Below are 22,682 nucleotides of genomic sequence, written 5' to 3'. Positions count from 1 at the left end.
AAAATGCTTTCTAATTTCTATTTTCTAATTTCTCCTTTGACTCATTGGTTATCTAGAAGGATATTATTTCCAAACACTTGGGGACTTCCTAGGTTTCTTTATATTTTTGATTTCTATTTTAATTGTACTGTGGTCAGAGAATATATTTTCAGTGTTTTTAATTTTCTTGAGGCTTTTCTTTATGTTTGATATGTTTTGTTAATCTTAATAAGTATTCCATGTGTACCTGAAAAGAATGTGAATTTGTTAGGTGCAGAATTCAATATGTGATCATTAGATCAGTTTTGATAATCAAGTGGTTCAGATATTCTCTTTACTGAATTTTTGTCTATTCTGTTATTGAGAGAGGTGTGTTAAAATCTCCCATGGTGATTGTGGCTCTGTATATGTAGCCTCGTAGTTTTTCCATTTTTAACTTATATGTTTTTGAGCCTTTGATGTTAGGCATGTACAAATTTGGAATTGGTTTTTGGTTTTTTGTTTTGATTTGTTTTTTGTTTTTTTGTGGAGTTTTTGTTTTTTGTTTTTTGTCTGCACCGTGAGGCATGCTGGATCTTAGTTCCCCAACCAGTGATCGAACCCGTGCCCCCTGCAGTGGAAGCGCAGAGTCTTAACCACTGGACCGCCAGGGAAGTTCCTGGAATTGTAATTATGTTCTTGGTGACTTGAACCATTTACCATAAGTGTTCCACTATTTCTAGGAATGCTTTTTGCCCTAAAGTTTACTTTGGTGTTAGTATAGGTATACTATCTTTCTTTTGGTTAATATTTTCATAGTATTTATATTTTTCTATCCTCTTTTGTTTTTTTTTTGGCCACCCTGTGCAGCATGTGGGGATCTTAATTTCCTGACCAGGAATCAACCCCGTGCCCCTCACAGTGGATGCACAGAGTCTTAATGGTTGGACCACTAGGGAAGTCCCTCTATCTTTTTACTTTGAACATTTTTGTATTCTTATGTTTCAGATGTATCTTAGTAGTCATCTAGTTAGGTTTTGTGTTTGTGCAGTCTCATAATTGTTTTTAAATTGTAACATTAGTACATTTACATTTAATATATTTATATATTTGGATTTAAAATAAATCTACCATCTTGTCAATATGCTTTCTTCCTGTCATAAGTGTTTGTTCTTCTCTTCTTGTGTTATTTGAATTTGTACTCTTTTAAAAAATTATTCTATATTCTTTATTAATTGGGAAGTTATACATTTTTTTCTTTCTATTTTAGTGATTAGCCCAGAAGTTGTGGCATGTGGCCATGACTTACAGAAGTCTACAGTTAATTGATTCCTTTACCCTTCTGGACAATGCAAGGACCTTGGCACTGTAATTCTGCTTACCATTCTTCCTTCTGACTTGACTTACTATGTGTGCTTTGTGTGTGTGTGTGTGTGTGTGTGTGTGTGTGTGTAAAACTCCATAAAATGTTATTATTTCAGACAGTGATTAGGTTTTTTTCCAAGGAAAACTTTTTATCGAAGTGTAGCATACAGAAAAGCGTACAAATCATAAGTGTACAGCTTGAATGAGAAAATTTGCTAGTCATATTGACCTGAATATTCCCATCTTTACGAAAGCTATTTCTTACATTAATTAGTAAATTTGGCCTTCTGGTTCTAAAAACTTAAGTTTACTGAGTTTTATCATAAGTATGTCCCTGTGAGCTGTATCTACTTTCATTTTTCCAAAAATGCAGGCTCTGGACAACGTTAGTGAATGCTGTGTACTTGATGGTTGCTTTCATTGATTATTTCATTTAGTGCTAGGCAGGCACCAGCACTGTGAATATAGCCATGAACAAGATAGATGAGATTCTTGTTCTACAGCTTATCATTTGTAAATTGGAAGAGGTAAAATAGTAAATAAATGCACAAACAAGATAATTTGAGATACGTTTTTGTTTTTTCTTTTAATTTTATTTATTTATTTATTGGCTGCATTGGGTCTTTGTTGCTAAGCATGGGCTTTCTCTAGTTGCTGAGAGCAGGAGCTACTCTTCAGAGGCTGCTCTTCATTGTGGTACATGGGCTTCTCATTGCAGTGGCTTCTCTTGTTGAGGAGCATGGTCTCTAGGTGTGCGAGCTTCAGTAGATGTGGCACGTGGGCCCAGTAGTTGTGGATTGAGGGCTCTAGAGTGCAGGCTCAGTAGTTGTGGCAAACGGGCTTAGTTGCTCTGTGGCATGTGGGATCTTCCTGGACTGGGGATTGAACCCGTGTCCCCTGCGTTGGCAGGCTGGTCCTTAACCACTGTGCCACTAGGGAAGCCCCAAGATAAGTTTCTTATATTGCCTTTTTTTCTTATTTTTCCCAGTAAGGAAAAGTTTATCATCTTTTTCCTTATCTTAAATTTCTACACTTAGACTTGAAAAGTTTTTGAGTAAAGTTAATGCTGCTAAAGCTAGTCTTAACACTAGTACTTATTTTGAACTTCCCACTGAACTGTTCTTTGAAAGTACAGATGATTTCCAACTCATCTTTTTTTTTTTAATTAATTAATTAATTTATTTTATTGGCTGTGTTGGGTCTTCGTTGCTGCATACAGGCTTTCTCTAGTTGTGGCAAATGGGGACTACTCTTCCTTGTGGTGCGCAGACTTCTCATTGTGGTGGCCTGTCTTGCTGCAGAGCACGAGCTCTAGGCACGTGGGCTTCAGTAGTTGCGGCACATGGGCTCAGTAGTTGTGGCTCACGGGCTCTAGAGCGCAGGCTCAATAGTTGTGGCACACTGGCTTAGTTGCTCCGTGGCATGTGGTATCTTCCTGGGGCAGGGATTGAACCCGTGTCCCCTGCATTGGCAGGCGGATTCTTACCCATTGCGCCACCTAGGAAGTCCCCAACTCATCTTTAAAAAAAAATTTTTTTTTATTGAAGTATAGTTGATTTGTGTTAGTTTCTGGTGTACAGCAAAGTGATTCAGTTTTATATATATGTATGTATGTATACATATTCATATTCTTTTCCATTATGATTTATTACAGAATATTGAATGTCGTTCTCTGTGCTATACAATAGGACCTTTTTGTTTATTTTATATGTAGTAGTTCGTATCTGCTAATCCCAAACTCCTAATTTATCCCTTCCCTAACCCCTTTACCCCTTATAACCATAAGTTTGGTTTCTAAGTCTGTGAGTCTTTCTGTTTTGTAAATAACTTCATTTGTATCATATTCTAGATTTTACATATAAGTGATATCATTTGGTATTTTTCTCTTTCTGACTTACTTCACTTAGTATGATAATCTCTACGTCCATCCATGTTGCTGCAAGTGGCATTATTTCATTCTTTTTGATAATTGAGTAGTATTCCACCATCTTTATCCATTCATCTGTCGATGGGACATTTAGGTTGCTTCCATGTCTTGGCTATTGTAAACAGTGCTGCTATGAACATTGGGATGCATGTATCATTTTAAATTAGTCCAACTCATCATTTTATCCTTAAGGTACATTCATAGATGAATGTTAACTTTGTTGTAGGAATAAAATAAAAGCCTTCTGCTTTATAAAATACTTCTAGGAATACAATTTTTTTATTTTTTATTTTTTGGGGGGTACACCAAGCTCAATCATCTGTTTTTATACACATAGAAATACAGTCTTAGGCTGAAAGTAAAATTTTGTTGTTGCCCTGCATGGCTTGCGGAAGTCTCAGTTCCCTGAGTAGGGATTGAACCCAGGCCACAGCAGTGAAAGCCTGGAATCCTAACCACTAGGCCACCAGGGAGCTCGGCTGAAAATAATTTTGAGAGGTAATTTAGTTTTTCTCTCCTCCAGGCAGAACCGTATCTGATGTTGAATTCATAAGTACATAATGTAACCAGGAAAGAAGTTCCACAAAATTGATTTACATGAGCAAAATCTCAGAGGCTCCGAGGAACATGTTATGCTTGAAGAATAACTAATAGCCTTCTATCATTGTCAGATGATATTTATGTTTAGCAAGGGTAAGAGATAATACTAGAAAAGCTAAGCTCAAGTTTGAATGTTTGCTAAGGATCTTCAGCTTGTGGATACTGGGGAGCCTTGGAATGTTTATAAATCGATGAACAATACCTCTGGTAGTATGGAGAATGGATGCTTTCTTTGTACAGTGCTTTACTCTCTTGTTCACTCTCTTTCAGTGGATTGTAAACTCCTTTGCATTCAAGGCCTAACTCATATTTGTTTTTCATTCTCATCCTCCAGCCTCCTTATTTCCTAGTACTTTGTAGTTTAGAATGAAGTAAGAAATAGTCGCCATCCAAGCATTAATAGATTTGTTTATGTGTTTATAGATTTGTTTTATTCATCTTTGGTAAGAGTAGCCAGTGGGTCTTTACTTTTATGTGAATATCTTTTCTGTCTCCATGTCTTGTATAGTTAAATATTTTTTGTTTTCACTTTGGGTGTCTCCATTTTATCATCCTAGACACTCATATCATAGGTTTAATGCCTTTAAATAAATATTACTGTAAAGAAATAAAGCATCTTTATTAAAAAACAACTTCTGAGCCATAGATGTGAAGTTACTTATTTCAGCAAGTATTTTATACAACCAAATTCATTCTCCCCATTTTTGAATGTGATAGTACAAGTGTAGTTGTAGTTCTTTTTTTTAAAGCTTTAGGGAAAACAAAAATCTTTATTCAGTTTACATCTTTAGAGAAAGGCTACTAGCGTTATTGAACTTCATTGTTGTTGACTAGGTTTGCTACATTGGAGTAGTGTCAGCTTGATTTAATTGATTTTGTGTTTTGCTGTAAAATTGCATCATCTAGGTGAGACATTTTGGCTATGATATTGCAGTGAGTTTTGCTTGCAGCTGAGCTTTTTTGCTGTAGTCCCTAGGTACCTTATTCAGGTGTCTTTGTTACCATTATTGACTACAGATAGTGTTGTTGTTTGTTTGTTGTTCTTTTATGCTTAACTCTGTTACTAAAATCATAGCATCTTATTTCAGCTACTATTATTATCATAACAGTAATCTTTTATAATGGCTTATTTTGTGGGGAAAAGTTAGAAAATACAAATATCTCATCTGTTTCAGTATTATCTGGCCAGTATAACTGACCAGATTTTGAAGCAGTTCATAAATTTTCATTTATATAAGTTGTAAAATAATTGAGCCTTCTCCTTTTATGCAAATATTAGTCTTATAATTTTTGAATCCTAAATATTCTTGAAGAGTATATTATGTGAAGAATTACTTGACCACTTATAGAAGTTATCTCTTAAATTAGTGTGCCTTGGTCTTCCAGAGACCCAATAATTAGTTCCTCCAATCTTAAATAATCAGTCCCCTTTTTTAGTTATTTTTGATGTACCAATATTAAAATTATTATGCATAGCAAAATTTACCATTTTTTTAAACTTTTTTTTTTTTTGGCTGCATTGGGTCTTCATTGCTGCACACGGGCTTTCTCTGGTGTGGCAAGAGGGGGCTACTCTTTGTTTTGGTACTCAGGCTTCTCATTTCAGTGGCTTCTCTTGTTGCAGAGCACAAGCTCTAGGTGCATGGGCTTCAGTAGTTGCGGCATGCAGGCTCAGTAGTTGTGGCTCACGGGCTCTAGAGCACAAGCTTAGAAGTTATAGTGCAGGGGCTTAGTTGCTCCATAGCATGCGGGATCTTCCCGGACCAGGGATCGAACCCATATCCCCTGCATTGGCAGGCAGATTCTTAACCACTGCACCACCAGGGAAGTCCCAGAATTTTCCATTTTAACTTACTTCTAGTTGTACAGTTCAGTGGCATTAATTATTTCACATTGTTGTACAACAATCACCACGATAGATTTTTAATAACAGCTTTATTGAGATAAAATCATATACCACACAGCCCTTTTTTTCTGTGAAATCTGAGGGAGCTCTTGCGGATTTTGATTTCCCACTCTAGAAGGTATCTATATCACCATGGTGACCGAACAGAGGTTGTTGAGAGCTAGTAGCATTTTTGAATTTGGTGGACCAGAAGTGCTGAAACACCAACCGGATGTTGCCATACCAATTCCTAAAGACCATCAGGTTCTAATCAAAGTCCAAGCATGTAGTGTAAACCCAGTGGACACTTAAATTCGCTCTGGTACCTACAGTAGAAAAGCACTTCTACCTTATACTTCTGGTTTAGATGTGGCTGGAATAATAAAAACTGTTGGGGAATGTGCATCTGCTTTCAGGAAAAGTAACAGAATTTTCATTACCAGCATGATCTTTGGGGGCTATGCAGAGTATGCCCTGGCAGCCAATCACACTGTTTACACACTGCCAAAAAAACTGGACTTTAAACAAGGAGCTGCCATCAGTATCCTGTATTTTACTTTTTATCGAGCTCTGCTCCACAGTGGTTGTGTGAAAGCTGGAGAAAGTGTTATGGTTCATGGAGCTAGTGGAGGAGTTGGTATAGCAGCATGCCGGATTGCTAGGACTTACAGCTTAAAGGTTTGGGGCACAACTGCTACCAAGGAAGGATGAAACATTGTTTTGCAAAATGGAGCCCACGAAGTGTTTAATCACAAAGAAGCTAATTATACTGATAAAATTAAGAAATCTGTTGGTGAAAAGGAGTTGATGTGATTATTGAAATATTAGCTAATGTAGATCATAGCAATGATTTGAATCTGTCACATAGAGGATAGGTATTAGTTGTTGGGAGCAGAGGTCCTATTGAAATAAACCCACAGGAGACACCATGGCAAAGGAATCTAGCATAATAGGAGTTGCTCTCTGTTCATCCACCGAGGAGGAATTTCAGCAGTTTGCAGCAGCCCTTCAGGGCAGGATGGAAATTGGTTGGTTGAGACCAGTAATGGTCCTCAGATTCCATTGGAGAAGGTGGCCCAGGCTCATGAAGATGATATTCATAGCAGTGGGGCTACTGAAAAAATGTCTTCTCTTAAAATGATTAATCCTTTCATAGATTTCCTGTGTAATTAGAGGTGTCTTACCTCAGTTTTATGTATACTACATTTGCTTTAATTAGCATTCATTTGATTCAATGAGTTTCTTATATTTAAAAAAAAAGATTTATCTTTAGGGATCATAGGCATTGGAGTACAATTTATTTTATAGCTAGCAATAAAGAATATTGCCTTCTACCTCTCATCAAGGAATCATCATAGTAGGAAATAGAATGTTAGTGGTCACTTGGCTTTGGAGTATATTACAGAAATTCCTGATACTTGATCGTTAATTCCATACTTTGACTAAAACCTTCTAACTCAAAGTAAGACTGCTTGATTTCCAAGCGTACTTCTCCTTATAAAGGTTCTTTAGTCTCTGATTAGCTGAGAACTGTATTGGACTTTGAAGATTTTCTGCACTAAACAAGACCCCATTTCCAAACTAATTTCATCTAGATCTACAAGTCTCTTCTGGGCGAGATAAATAATGTCCAGATAAATTTGTTAGTTTTCCAATATTTCACAATGTATTATGACATTCACTAGTTTAATGATTGATTACCAATGATCCATATATTCTGTGAGGATAGCAGTCTTATCTTTGGTACAAAGTGATACTAGGTACAGTTTCCAAATGGATACTTATTGATTGATTCCACTTCAAAGTAGATTTAGAATTATCTGTTTGTGTGATAAGGATCCCACATTTTTATTAATAAACAAATTTGACACATTAGGAATGATATGCTTTTGTTATCATAACATGGCAACTGAAATAAATTCTAGAGGAAATTAAAAAACAATTTTTTAAATCCTATACAATTCACTCATTTAACGTGTACAATTCATTAGTTTTTAGTATATCCACAGAGTTGTGCAGCCATCACCAATATCACGGATGAACATAGATGCAAAAGTCCTCAACAAAATAACAAAGCAAATCCAACAATACATTAAAAGGGTCATACACCATGATCAAGTGTGATTTATCCCAGGGATGCAGGGATTTTTCTCTTTATTTATTTTTATTTATTGGCTGTTTTGAGTCTTTGTTGCTGCATGTGGGCTTTCTGTAGTTGTGGAGAGCAGGGGCTACTCTTCATTGCGGTGTGCAGGCTTCTCATTGCAGTGGCTTCTCTTGTTGCAGAGCGTGGGCTGTAGGTGCGTGGGCCTCAGTAGTTGTGGCGCGTGGGCTCATTAGTTGTGGCTCATGAGCTCTAGAGTGCAGGCTCAGTAGTTGTGACGCATGGGCTTAGTTGCCCCTCGGCATCAGGGATTGAACCCGTGTCCTCTGCATTGGCAGGCAGATGTTTAACCACTGTGGTACCAGGGAAGCCTCAAGGATTTTTCAATATCTGCAAACCAGTCAGTGTGATACACCATATCAACAAATTGAAGAATAAAAGCCATATGATCATCTCAATAGATGCAGAAATACTTTTGACAAAATTCAGCACCCATTTATGATTAAAAACTCTCCAGAAAGTGGGCATAGAGGGAACATACCTCAACATCATAAAGGCTGTGTATATGACAAATCTACAACTGACATCATACTCAACGGTGAAAAGCTGAAAGCATTTCCTCTAAGATCAGGAACACGACAAGGATGTCCACTCTCACCACTTTTATTCAACATAGTTTTGGAAGTTTCAGCCATGGCAAGCAGAGAAGAAAAAGAAATAAAGGGAATCCAAATTGAAAAAGAAGTAAAACTCACTTTTTGCAGATGACATGATACTATACATAGGAAATCCTAAAGATGCTACCAGAAAACTACTAGAGCTCATCAATAAATTTGGTAAAGTTTCAGGATACAAAATAAATACACAGAAATCTGTTGCATTTCTATACACTAATAACAAAAGATCAGAAAGAGAAATGAAAGAAACAGTCCCATTTACCATCTCATCAAAAAGAATAAAATACTTAGGGATAAACCTACCTTAGGAGGCAAAAGACCTGTACTCCAAAAACTGTAAGACAGTGATGAAAGAAATGGGAGATGACACAAACAGATGGAGAGATATACCATGTTCTTGGATTGAAAGAATCAATACTGTGAAAATGACTTTAATATCCAAAACAACTACAGATTCAGTGTAATCCCTATCAAATTACCAATGGCATTTTTCATAGAACTAGAATAAAAATTTTTAAAATTTATATGGAGACACAAAAGACCTTGAATAGCCAAAGCAATCTCGAGAAAGAAAACCAGAGCTGGACGAATCAGGCTCCCTGACTTGAGACTATACTACAAAGCTACAGTAGTAGCTTTTGATGAAAAAATATCAAAAACAGTTTGGTACTGGCACAAAAGTAGAAATGTAGAACAATGGAACAGTATAGAAAGCCCAGAAATAAACCCATGCACCTGTGGTCAATTAATCTACGACGATGGAGGCAAGGCTATACAATGGAGAAAAGACGGTCTCTTCAATAAATGGTACTGGGGAAGCTGGACAGCTACATGTAAAAGAATGAAATTAGAACACTTCCTAACACCATACACAAAAATAAACTCAAAATGGATCAAAGACCTGAATGTAAGACCGGATACAATAAAACTCTTGGAGGAAAATATAGGCAGAACACTCTTTGACATAAATTGGAGCAATATCTTTTTTGATTTGTCTCCTAGAGTAATAGAAATAAGAACAAACAAATGTGACCTAATTAAACTCAAAAGCTTTTGCACAGCAGACCATAATATGAAAAAACATCCCAGAGAATGAAAGAAAGTATTTGCGAATGATGCGACCGACAAGGGATTAATATCCAGAATTTCCAAACAGCTCATGTGGCTCAATATCAAAAAAAACAAGCAATCCAATCAAAAAATGGCTAAGACCTAACTAGACATTTCTCCAAAGAAGACATACAGATGACCAAGAGGCACATGAAAAGATGCTCAACATTGCTAATTATTAGAGAAATGCAAATCAAAACTGCAGTGAGATATCACCTCACACCAGACAGAATGGCCATCATCAAAAAGTCAGCAAACGATAAATGCTGGAGAGGGTGTGGAGAAAAGGGATCCCTCCTACCTTGTGGGTGGGAATGTAAGTTGGTATAGCCAGTATGGAGGTTCCTTAAGAAACTAAAAACAGAGCTACCATATGATCCAGCAATCCCCCTCTTGGGTATATGTCTGGAAGAAACCATGGTTCAAAAAGATACATGCATCCCAGTGTTCATTACAGCACCCTTTACAATAGCCAAGACATGGAAGCAACCTAAATGTCCATTGACAGATGAATGGGTAAAGAAGATGTGGTACATATATACAATGCAGTATTACTCAGCCGTTAAAAAGAATGAAATAATGCCATCTGTAGCAACATGGATGGACTTGGAGATTATCATACTACGTGAAGTTAAAGACAAATATATGATATCGCTAATATGCAGAATCTTAAAAAAATGATACAAATGAACTTATTTATAGGACAAACAGACTCACAGACTTAGAGAATGAATTTATGGTTACCATGGGGGAAGTGTGGGTGGGGGTAGATTGGGAATTTAGGATTGACATGTACACACTGCTATATTTAAAATAGATAACCAACAAGGACCTACTATATAGCATAGGGAACTCTGCTCAATACTCTGTAATAACCTGAGTGGGAAAATAATTTGAAAAAGGATACATGTGTATATATAACTGAATCACTCTGCTGTACAACTGAAAGTTACACAACATTGTTAATCAACTATATGCCAATATAAAATAAAAATAAAAAAAATAACATGGTAACTGCAATACATTCTACTGGAAATTAAAAAAAAAATCATATACCTTACAATTCACTCATTTGAAGTGTACAATTCAGTAGTTTTTAGTATATTCACAGATTTGTGCAACCATTACCACAAACAATTTTAGAACATTTTCATTACCTCCAAAAGAACCTTTGCATCCATTAGCCATCATCAGCCAATTTCCATACCCTCTCCCACCATTAAGCAACCACTAATCTGGTTTCTGCCTCTATATATTTGCCTGTTCTATACATTTCATATAAATGGAATCATATTTGGTCTTTTGTGACTGACTTCTTTCACTTAGCATAGTATTTTCTAAATTCATTCTTGTCATGGCATGTATGAGTACTTCATTCCTTTTTATGACTGAATAATATTCCATTGTATGAATATATCACATTTTGTTTATTCATTCATGAGGTGGTAAACATTTGGCTTGTTTCTACTTTTTGGTTGTTATGAAAAGTGTGTAACATACATTAAAATATTTTCATTATCATTTAGTTGAGATTATTTTAAATTTTCCATTGTTATTTCTTCATGAACCCATGGGTTAGAAGTATATTAGTTTATTTCCAAACATTTTGTGTCTTTCTAGATATCTTTTGTTTATAAATTTCTTGTTCAGCTTCACTGAGAGCAGAAAATATATTTTATATGATTTTAAATCTTTGAAATTTGTTGAGTTTTGCCTTATGGTCCAGCATTTATTTTCAATTAGGGGATACCTAGATTCTAGACTTATCTAGAATTATTTTCAGTTCTGTTGAAATCTTAGGTGGTTAAAAAGAAAACTTGTCTTCTAAAATGCTTTCTAATAATTTATATTCACTGAACATAGGTTTTGTATGTGTTAATTACCACTGTGATATAGGAAATTATTATACTACTTTATAGATGAAATTGTGGCACAGAAAGATTAAGTAAACTGTACAAGTTATGTAGCTGGTAAAAAGTGGGCTGGAGAATAGGCAAATCCATAGAGATAGAAAGTAGATCAATGGTTGCCAGCACTGGGATTTTGAGGAGTGACTGCTATGGGATTTCTTTTTTGGAGTGATGAAAATGTTCTGGAATTAGTGGTGATGGTTGTATAATTTTGTGAATATACTAAAAACTACTGAAGTTTGCACTTTAGAAGGGTGAATTTTATGATATGTGAATTACATCTCAATTTTTTTTAAAAAGGCGGAACTGGGATTCCAACTCAGAAACTATTTCCCTAAATATTGCTTATTTACTCAGTAGACTTTTGAAGTTGGGATAAGTTCAATATTAGAATTAAAATCTCATCAGACTGTAATTTAAGAGTTATATCCTGTGTATGGCTTATTGCAAATGTTCTTTTCTGATTTATTTTTGAAGATTCAGGTACTTCTATATATAAATTGAGTTACATATTTAAATTTATATCTTTTTAGTTGTATTCCAGATAAGATTAGAAAATTAAATAAAGCTCCACAACTAAGCTCTCTAATATAGGGTAGCTCATGGTGCTTCTTAAGGCCTGCAATGCCATGTTGTCTCTCTCTTCTAGTTAACCTCTCTTTCTGGCCTTAGCTTTAAAGTCATTTTTCACTGGGAGGTTTTCCCTGACCTTCCAGCCTCATTATATGGATTGCTCCCACCCACAACATCCTGTGCATACTTCTACTGTACTTTTTAATCACACTGCAATAATTTTTTCTCCTTACCCTACTTAACCTGAACAGGGACTATGTTTTAATTGCTTTTTTCTCCCCAGCATTCATGTCATCCCTAGCATTTAGTATGTGCTTATTAAAATGAAGAAATATAAGTGAGTAGAATCTTTTCCTTTCATATATTTGGCTACAAATGTTTAAAAGATATAGCCCTTGGGGCTTCCTAGGTGGGGCAGAGGTTAAGAATCAGCCTGCCAATGCAGAGGACATGGGTTCGATCCCTGCTCCAGGAAGATCCCACATGCCGCGGAGCAACTAAGCCCGTGTGCCAAAAAAAAAAAAAAAAAAAAAGATATAGCCCTACCATTTGGATTAGATTTCATACCTAAATTGTTTGCCAGTGGTTTTTATGGTAAAATGAATTAGGAATCCCACTAAGAACTTGTCAGTGTCTAGTCTTTACTAGAATTACAAGAGAGTATACATAGTGCTTTCCAGATGGTGTGATTTCAGAAATGTTGTTATAAATGTTGGAATTGGGCTAGAATTTCTGTTTCTGGAGGTGGAATTGAGACAGCATTGTAAATACCATTGTAGTTTTAGAGATTACTTAAAAATATATGCATCAGAATGGGATGTTTGAATATTTCACTGCGGTCTACTAATCCAAAATAAGCTGTTTAGAGAGTTATCTTTTGGGTGAATGTATAGCTTTTTGTATTTACAACTACTGCTTCTTTATAAAGGACACCAGTAGACATTAGTGTTGGTAATTGATTAACTGGAAGTCATATAATAAGGAATAATGAAAAATGATACATATTTTAAGCATTTTAACTTAAAATACATAAATGGACATGTATTCAGAAATCTGACGTAGGGACAAAATTTTTTGTTGCTTCGTGGATCTCTGATTGCATTTCAGAGTCTTAATTGCATAACTGTACCAATTTTAGATTCTTTTAAGTATAGTATGTATTTACTACTTGAGAAGAAATTAGTGTAGATTTAACTGAGCTTCTCCTCTTAGTTGTTTTTTTCTCCTCTAATGTTTAGACTTTTACTATTAGAAATTGTTTTGCTTTTATAAGTTTTAATTATTGTAGTTGTAATCTTTCTTGATTGTGATTATTTAATACATGTATTTGCTTTAGCAAAATTGGGGTAATGAAATTATACAGGTTTTTCTTTTTACAACTTTATTTTTACATTAAAATATTTTTACCCATTTCCTTTGGCACCAAGTTTTCTGTAGCAAAAATTTGAATTAGGTACATAGCATTGTGGACCTTATGAAGGCAACATAATTTATATAACCATGGATGGCCTTGTTGAAAAGTAGGCTGTTTCTGAATTTTACTCTTAAAGATACTTACGCTATATATAGGTACAATCTTATACCTAAATCCTTGTGCATATGTCTGATTATTTTTTTACCCGTTTAGATCAAACTGCATGCTGGATTGAGCTGCATGTTACTATTTTTGATAAATAATGCAAAGTGGCCCTATAGGAAAGGTTGTCCCTATATTCCCAACCATGGAGCATTTTCTGTTAGCTTTACTGATATTGGAATTTGAAATAAAATACCCCAAAGGCTTCTCCTGTTTTAAATGACAAAAAGTAATTAGATGACCTAACACCACACCATACCATTTAGGATTCATAGCCTTTGTTAATATTATTGTCAGGGCCATTGATTTATTCATCTTTCCTTAGACGGACCTGTTCATCCTAAGGAGAAGAGCTGTTGTTAAGGCTATATGTACCAAGTGTCAGGAGAGTGTAGAGGGTGGAGCCACAAAGACTTAGGGTATTTGGGTAAAGGCTTCACATAAAATGACATTTGAAGTAGTACATGACAGAACATCCATTGATTCTTTGTAATGATTTAATTGTAAAGTGCTGAGTTTTACATTGGGACCATGACATGTTGGATTATGAAAATATTTTAAAATACTTTTTATTATGGATATTTTCAAACATGTATCCCATAATACAGATAGTATAATGAATCCTTTTCAGTGCTTACTCCCTGAAGGTAACCACCAAAACAACCTGCTGTTAGGATAAATCTGAATTTATTGCTTACCACTTTAAGGAAGATAATATTTAGTCCTAGGAGCTGTATTAGTTTCTTAGGGCTACCATAGCAATTACCACAAATTAGTGGCTTAAAATGATAGAAATTTCTTATTTCACAGCTCTTGGAGGCTAGAAGTCTCAAATCAAGTTGTCACGGGGAGGAGGGGGGTGGGGAGGAGGGGGGCGGGCAGGGGGAGGCGTCATTCACCCTGTGAAGGCTCTGCAGAAGAAACCGTCCTATGTATCTCTCCTAGCTTCTGATTACTGCCAGCAGTGCATGGCTTTCCTTGGATTGTGGCAGTGTAACTCCCTTCTCTGCCTCATCTTCACATGGCATTCTCCTCTCTCTGTGTCTCCTCTTTGCCCAAATTTCCTTCCTATAAGGATACCAGTGGTTGGATTAGGACTCACCCAAATCCAGCATGACCACATTTTAACTTGATTGTATCTGCAAAGACTCTATTTCCAAGTAAGGTAACTTTTCAGTTTTCCGGTGAATAGGAGTTTTGGGGATACACTATTCAGCCCAACACAGTAGCCTCTTGGAGAAGAAGCAAGGCAAAGTTAGGATGATTACGGGTTTGGGGGTCTGATTTAGGAGCTGTATTAATACGGGGACTTGATTAGGATTAGATAAGGATTGTGTTATAATAGTTAAAGATTTGTGGGCATTACAGAGTGTGAGGGTTTGGGGACAAAGTTCAAAGAATCTATGAGAGTAAACAACCATTTTATGCTATCTAGTGACTAGATGAACAGTTTTATGTTAATTTGATGGACTTTGGGAAATTTCCTGAAGGAACAATAGTTATTGCAACTCTTGTTTCCCTAGACAAGAATTTCCTAGAGTAGTAAAGTCAGGTTGATAACACTAGGGTGGTAAGTCATGTTTATGTAGCTAGTAAGCTGTGTGAGTGTGATTGATTTTGGTTTTCAGTTCCCAAGTACCATCAGAGAGCTTCAGTTACTAACATTTTGCCAATTCTTGTTTTATTTCTCTCACATACTCCTCTGCTACCCTGAATTAGTAGCAATCCAGCTTCCATCCCTGTGTCCTTTCTGTCTTTGTTCCCTCTTTCTGTCATACCTATAGAATTTATTAACCATTTATTAGCAAGCAGGCATAGACTACTTCATACAGTCTATGTAAACTTGATGAAGTGTCCCTGTTTTACGACCTTTATGATAATCCTACCCAACTTGAATGAAAGGTTGACTCAAGTGAATATGAGTATACTCCAGAGTCAGGATACTGTTACTTTTACTGTTTGGTGCCAGCTAACCAGAATCCTCTGACCCACTGTTTACAGGGATCCTCTGATCTCCCTGTTTAGGGGGTCAAGCTGTAGGTACAGGTGCAGGCTCTGAGGCTTGTTAATTTTTTTTTTAGGCGTAATATATAATACAGTAAAGTGTAGAAATTTTTTAAACTTTTAATTGAGATTATATATATATGTGTGTGTGTATATATACATATATCTGTGTGTTTATATATATGTGTTTGTATATATGTGCTTTACCTTTGTTAATAAACTTTTTATCTTGGAATGATTTTACATATATAGAAAAATTGCAAACATAGTACAGAATTCCCACTTAACTCTCACCTTTTTACCCTATGTTAACATCTTATATTACTGTGATACCTTTGTCTGAATTAAAAAATTGACATTGGTATATTACTGTTTATAACCAGACTCCCCAGACACTATTTTGAATGTTACTAGTTTTTTCATTAATATCCTTTTTCTGTTCCAGGATGCAATCCAGAGTACCACATTGCATTTAATTTTCATGTGTCCCTAGATTCCTCTGGTTTGTGACAATTTCTCACTTAGCCTTCGTTTGTTTTTTATGATTCATCATGAGGCCCGGTATCTTTTAGAGTGTCCCCTAGTTTGGGTTTGTCTGTTGTTCTTCTCAGTTGTAAGGTAGACTGCAGCAGACGTAAAGACCCTTCTTGTTACAATATATCAAGATTACATGATATCCACATAAATATATACACTTTCTTTTTCTTTCTTTTTTTTTAAATAAATTTATTTATTTATTTAGCTATTGGCTGTATTGGGTCTTCGTTGCTGCGTGCAGGGCTTTCTCTAGTTGCGGAGAGCGGGGACTACTCTTCACTGTGATGCACGGGCTCCTCATTGTAGTGGCTTCTCTTGTTGTGGAGCATGGGCTCTAGGCGTGTAGGCTTCAATAGTTGCGGCACATGGGCTCAATAGTTGCGGCACATGGGCTCAATAGTTGTGGCTCATGGGCTCTAGAGCACAGGCTCAATAGTTGTGGCACAGGGGCTTAGTTGCTCCGTGGCATGTGGAATCTTCCCAGGGCAGGGCTCAAACCCGTGTCCCCTGAATTGGCAGGCGGATTCCGAACCACTGTGCCAACTAGGAAGTCCATATACACTTTCTATTGGGAATAACATAATTATAATGAAGTATTTTTTTGTTTGTTTTAAGATTCTTTTCATTACAATGTAACATCTAGTAAAGGTCATAAAGTAGACACATCTCAAGTGTATGGCTTGTTGAAAAGTTTGCATATTAATACATCCTTAAAACTACCCCTTAGATAAAGATACAGGTAGTTTCCAACACTCAGAAGTTTCCCTGGCTCCATGTTCCAGTTATAAACTCCAGAAATTACTACTATTTTGACTTCTATCTCCTTTGATTAATTTTGACAGTTTTAAACTTCATATAAATGGAATCATACAACATATATTCTTTTGTTTCTGGCTCCTTTCACTCTGTGTAATGTCTGAAATTTGCCCATGTTGTTGTATATATAAGATGTTATTTTTGCCTGTGTAATATTTCATTATTACTATGCCGCAGTTTATCCACCCCCCACCCTTTTTTTGGCTGCACCACGCGATTTGCAAGATCTTAGTTCTTGACCAGGGATTGAACCTGGGCCCACAGCAGTGAAAGCTCTGAGTCGTAACCACTGGACTGCCAGGGAATTCCCTATCAATTCCCTTATTGATAAACATTTGGATTACTTCTGGTTCTTGGCCATTATGAATAAAGCTGTTATGAACTTACTTGTACATGGGTTTTTTTGTTTTTGTTTTTTGGTTCAGATACCACATTCTTTTCTTACTGAATTTTAGTATATTTTATTGAATAAATGTTCATTGGCTTTATGCCTTTAGGACTGTTTCCAGAGATTTAAAAATTTTGTTTTGTTTTGTTTAAATTCTTACCAGACTTCTCTGGTGGCACAGTAGTTAAGAATCCACCTGCCGATTCTGGGGACACAGGTTCAAGCCCTGGTCCGGGAGGATACCACATGCTGCGGGGCAGCTAAGCCTGAGTGCCACAACTACTGAGCCTACACTCTAGAGCCTGTGAGCCACAACTACTAAGCTCGTGCACCACAACTATTGAAGCCCGAGAGCCTAGAGCCCGTGCTCCAAACAAGAGAAGCCATGGCACTGAGAAGCCCATGCACCACAGTGAAGAGTAGCCTCTGCTTGCCACAGAGAAAGCCTGCATGCAGCAACAGAAACCCAATGCAGCCTAAATAAATAAATAAATAAATAAATAAATAAATAAATATTCTTACCAGTTTCACTGGGAAGTGAGCGTAGGTAGCTCCTTACAGTGTCATGCTGAAACTATTTCCCTTGTCACATATTTCACAATCTGCATTTTGCCTTTTCACTCTCATCTGTTGATGAACAAAAATTTCTAATTTTGATAAAGTTCAATTTTTAAATATTTTTATTTTATACTGTTTTTTGAGTCCTGTTTAAGAAATCTCTGCCTACCTCAGGACATGAAAATAGTATCCTGTACTTTCTTTTGAGCTTTAGGGTTTAGCGTTTACAATTGGGGCTGTGTGATCCATCTCAAGTTTATTTTTTTGTGTGAAATATGGAGGTCAGATTTGACATTTATCATTTTTTTTCCCATTCAGTCCTCCAGTTGTCCCATTTCTTCCCCACTGATTTTGTCGGCACCTTCGTCATATATTAAGTGGCCATACACATGTAAATCTGTTTCTGAACTCTATTCTCTGGCCTGTTTGTCTTAGTGTACATTAATTTCACATTGCCCTATTTACTGTAATGATAAATCTTGAAATCTGGTAATGTAAGTTCCTCAGTTCTTCAAGATTATCTTGGCTATCCTAAGTTCTTTGCTTTTCCAAATAAGTTGTTGTTGCTATTTGCTTGCTTGTTTGTTTTGGGGGTGCCCTGTTACGTGGCTGGCAGGATCTTAGCTCCCTGACCAGGGATTGAACCCACGCCATAGGCTGTGTGTGAAAGCAGCAGTGAAAGCATGGAGTCCTAATCACTGGACCGCCAGGGAATTCCCATTTGAATTACTGTTGATTTTCACCAAACAAACCAAAGCCCTGCCTGAGTGGGATTGCATTAAATCCCAATCAATTTGGAGAGAATTGACATTTTAACAATATTGAGTCTTCCAATCCTTGGACATATTTCTCCATTTATTTAAGTCTTTCTTAATTTCTCTCAGCTGTTTTGCAATTTTCAGTGTAGAGTTCTTGTACATTATTTGTTAGGTATATAAGTATCTTGTTTTTGATATTGTCATAAATATTATTTTAAAAAACTTCGGTTTCTGGGACTTCCTAGATGGCGCAGTGGTTAAGAATCCGCCTGCCAGTGCAGGGGGCACAGGTTCAAGCCGTGCTCTGGGAAGATTCTACATGCCATGGAGCAGCTAAGTGCATGTGCCACAACTATTGAGCCTGTGCTCTAGAGCCTGTGAGCCACAACTATTGAGCCCATGTGCCACAACTGTTGAAGCCCACGTGCCTAGAGCCTGTGCTTCACAACAAGAGAAGCCACTACAATGAGGAGCAGCCCGTGCACCACAATGAAGAGTAGCCCCCACTCACAGCAACTAGAGAATGCCCGTGTGCAGCAACAAAGACCCAATGCAGCCAATAAATAAAATAAATAAATAAATAAATTTATAAAAAAACCTTTTCAGTTTCCAGTTGTTGCTAGTATATAGAAATATAGTTGATTTTTTAATATCCACTTTGTATTCAGGGGCCTTGCTAAATTTACACATTAATTTAAAAATTTTGTAGATTCTTTTGTATCTGTGGTCATCAGTGATATCTGAACTATAATTTTCCTTTTTTATACTAATCTTGTCAGATTTTTTAAAAAATCACAATTATCCAAGCAAGATTGATTTAACGTTTGAAAGTCAATCATTCTAATTCATTGCATTAGCAGGAGAAAAACCATATAATCATTTCAATAGTTGCAGGAAAGGCATTTCACAAAATTCAAAGCCTGTTTAGCCAAGAACTTTTAATTCAGAGTAGAAGCAAAGGGACTTCCCTGGTGGTCCAATGGTTAAGGCTTTGTCCTTCCACTGTAGGGGTCACCCAGGTCCCTGGTTGGGGAACTAAGATCCCGCATGCCCGCGCCACCAAAAATATTAACAAAAAAAAAGAAAAGAAGTGAACATTCTGAATCTGATGAAGGATATTTACCAGCATTCTCACTACCAAAACAAACAGAAAGAAACTACAAGTAACTTTATAGTTGATGAAATATTGACTTCTTTTCCTTTTAGTTTGGGAAATATTTTAAAGCCAATCCCAGAAATCTTACATTCTGTCAGTAACTATTTTAGCACTTAGGCTGTAAAACAGTGGGAGAGAAAATATCAGAGTGCTCTGTCCATAGCAAGTTGTTTTATTAAATTTTATTTTGGTTATGTAATTGTTGTACTGGGTTGGAATTTAAATTTCATTTCTTACTGTAGTATTATAATCAGAACACCTAGGAGGCCACTGTCCTAGAGGTTGAGTCTTTTGGAAGTTTAGATACTGGTCATTTAAAACTTCACTTAAATGAAACCTTTGCAATTTGTTTTATTAAGGCTGTTTTGTGACAGATTATTTTCCTTATCAGTTTTATTGAGGAATAATTCATAGACAGCTGCATCTGTTTAAAGTGTACAATTCATTGAGTCTTTCAGTGCAACCATCACTACAAAATAAAAAAACATTTTCATCATCCCTAAAAGATTTCTCCCTTTGCCTACTAGAACCCAGGAAACCACTAATCTGCCTTTTTTGTTTCCTTTATTTTAAGGGTTTATCAATATCAAATAAAATATTTTTAAAACAAGCTTTATTTTTTAGGATAGTTTTAGACTTACAGAAAATCTGAGCACAGAGTTCCCATAAAACCCATACCCAGTTTCCCCTACTAATATGGTACATTTTTCGTAATTAATGAACCAATATTATGCATTATTATTAAGCAAAATCCATGCTTTATTCAAATTTCCTTAGTTTTTAACCTAATGTCCCCTTTCTGTTCTAGGAGCCTATCAGATATCATATTACATTTGGTTGTCATGTCTCCTTAGGCTCTTGTCTGACAGTTTCCCAGACTTTCGATTTTAATGACCTTGACAGTTTGAGGAGTCTGGTCCAGTATTTTGTAGAATGCTCCTCTATTTGTCTGAGGTTTTTTTCTCATGATTAGACTGAGATTATGGGTTTTTAGAACTGATCTGCTACTCATAATGAAAAATATCCTTAAAAAGTGGAGTAGTCTCACTTCTTAAGGCTGCAGTGGCTTTTGAGTAGCTGTAAGATTGAAAAAATGGTCTTCAAAAGCTATTTGTGCAGTGTCCAACATAGTATAAATAATATAGTGAAAAAAAGAGCCCTGGATTAAGCATAACTGGGTTTTTTCAGTATGTATTCACAGCATTTTTTTTATTTTTTTGCTTGCTTCATAGAGACTCCTCCTTAAAGTTTTTTAATCCCTTTTAAAAAAATAAAGACATTTTACCCATAGCTTACTAAATTCATCTTAAATATTTCTATAAAATAAACGTACCTAGGCCTTAAATCTTTTTACAGTTTTAGAAGCAAACTCTCAGAATTCGGGTATGATCTTTGATTGTAGATGCTGATTTCTTCGATGAGGAGAGTGTTTTTTTAAAGGGTTGACAGTAAGGAAATAGAGGCACTTTGAGATTTCTCTGAAATCTTTCCTACCATATCACTTAGAAAAATTCACTTGTTCAGATTAACTGTGTTGTATTAATCCCATCCCAGTGCCACTTTCTCTGTTGCTGCCAAAATTAAAGCTTATCCTTAAACAGGAGTTGGCAGAAAAGAATTAGATCTCTGCCTCCCTAATTTTGGAAATGTTAAGGGTTAGGATGAAAGCACATACTACCTAAAACTGCTGATATTCACAAAAGTGTCATTATTGTGGAGATGTTTGCTTGGGAATAAAATGTCAATTTCATATTGAGAAAATTGTTTAAAAAAATTGTAGCTAATTTTATTATAATATCCTTCAGATGCTAGTGTGGAAGAAAAGATGGGAATTGTCTGTTTTCTGGCCTTCCTCAGGGGAGAGGGGAAACAATAGGTCAGAGGAAATAAAGTTTTTGTCTCACAAGGGATAGAGATGTTTATTCAACAGCCTAGAGATTTTTGTTTATTTCTGGACTCCATTCTGTTCCATTGGTGTTTGTTTCTAAACTGGCAGCATGCTGTTTGGATTACTATAGTTCGGGGGGTAAATTTTGAGATTGAATAGTGTAGGTTCTTCAGCATTGTTCACTGTTTGCAAGATTGTTTTAACTATTCTAGAGTCTTTGTATTTCCATATAAATTTTAGATCAGCTTGTCAGTTGTTTTTTTGTTTTTTTGTTTGGTTGGTTGGTTGGTTGGTTGGCTTTGGCCAGGCAGCATGTTGGATCCTAGTTCCCTGACCAGGGATTGAATCTGTGTCCCCCATATTGGAAGCGTGGCGTTAGGACTCCATGTTTTCACTGCCAAGAGCATGGGTTCAGTCTGCAGTAGGGGAGCTAAGATCCCGAAAGCCCTTTGGCACGGCCAAAAAAATAAAAGACTGTGGGGATTATGCTTGAGATTGTATTGAATGTATAATTCGGAAAAAGTTGACATCTTAATATTGATTCTTCTTAATCAAGTATATGGTGTGTCTTTATGTTTATTTAGATTTTCTTGGTGTTCCCTCAGCAGAATAGTTTTAGATGTAGGGGTTTTACACACCTTGTTAAATTTACTTCTAATTATTTTATATTTTTTGATGTTACTGTGGATGGAGTTTTAAATTTTTTAGTTTTTTATTTGCTTCTAGTATTTAAAAATACTATTGATTTCTGTATATCGACTTTCTATACTGAGACCTTGTTATATTTACTAGTTCTAGTAGTTTTTCTTTTTTTAATGAATTTCTTAGGATTCTTCTACATAAGCAATCATGTCGTCAGTTAATGAGAACAGTGTCAGTTTGTGTGCCTTTT

The 22,682-nt window shown here is 36.0% G+C and overlaps 1 protein-coding gene and 1 pseudogene across 2 annotated transcripts in view; both read left to right on the top strand.

Annotated features, from left to right (window-relative positions):
* Positions 1–22,682, top strand: part of RAB6A (RAB6A, member RAS oncogene family) — an 80,490-nt gene that overhangs the window by 20,111 nt on the left and 37,697 nt on the right. The gene's annotated exons all lie outside the window — the stretch shown is intronic.
* LOC130860147 (zeta-crystallin-like) lies at positions 5,889–6,908 on the top strand (annotated as a pseudogene).

The sequence above is a fragment of the Hippopotamus amphibius genome, chromosome 9 (genome assembly GCF_030028045.1).
Source record: "Hippopotamus amphibius kiboko isolate mHipAmp2 chromosome 9, mHipAmp2.hap2, whole genome shotgun sequence".
In the NCBI taxonomy this organism is placed as follows: Eukaryota; Metazoa; Chordata; class Mammalia; order Artiodactyla; family Hippopotamidae; genus Hippopotamus; species Hippopotamus amphibius.
This window is presented reverse-complemented; position numbering and strand designations above follow the sequence as displayed.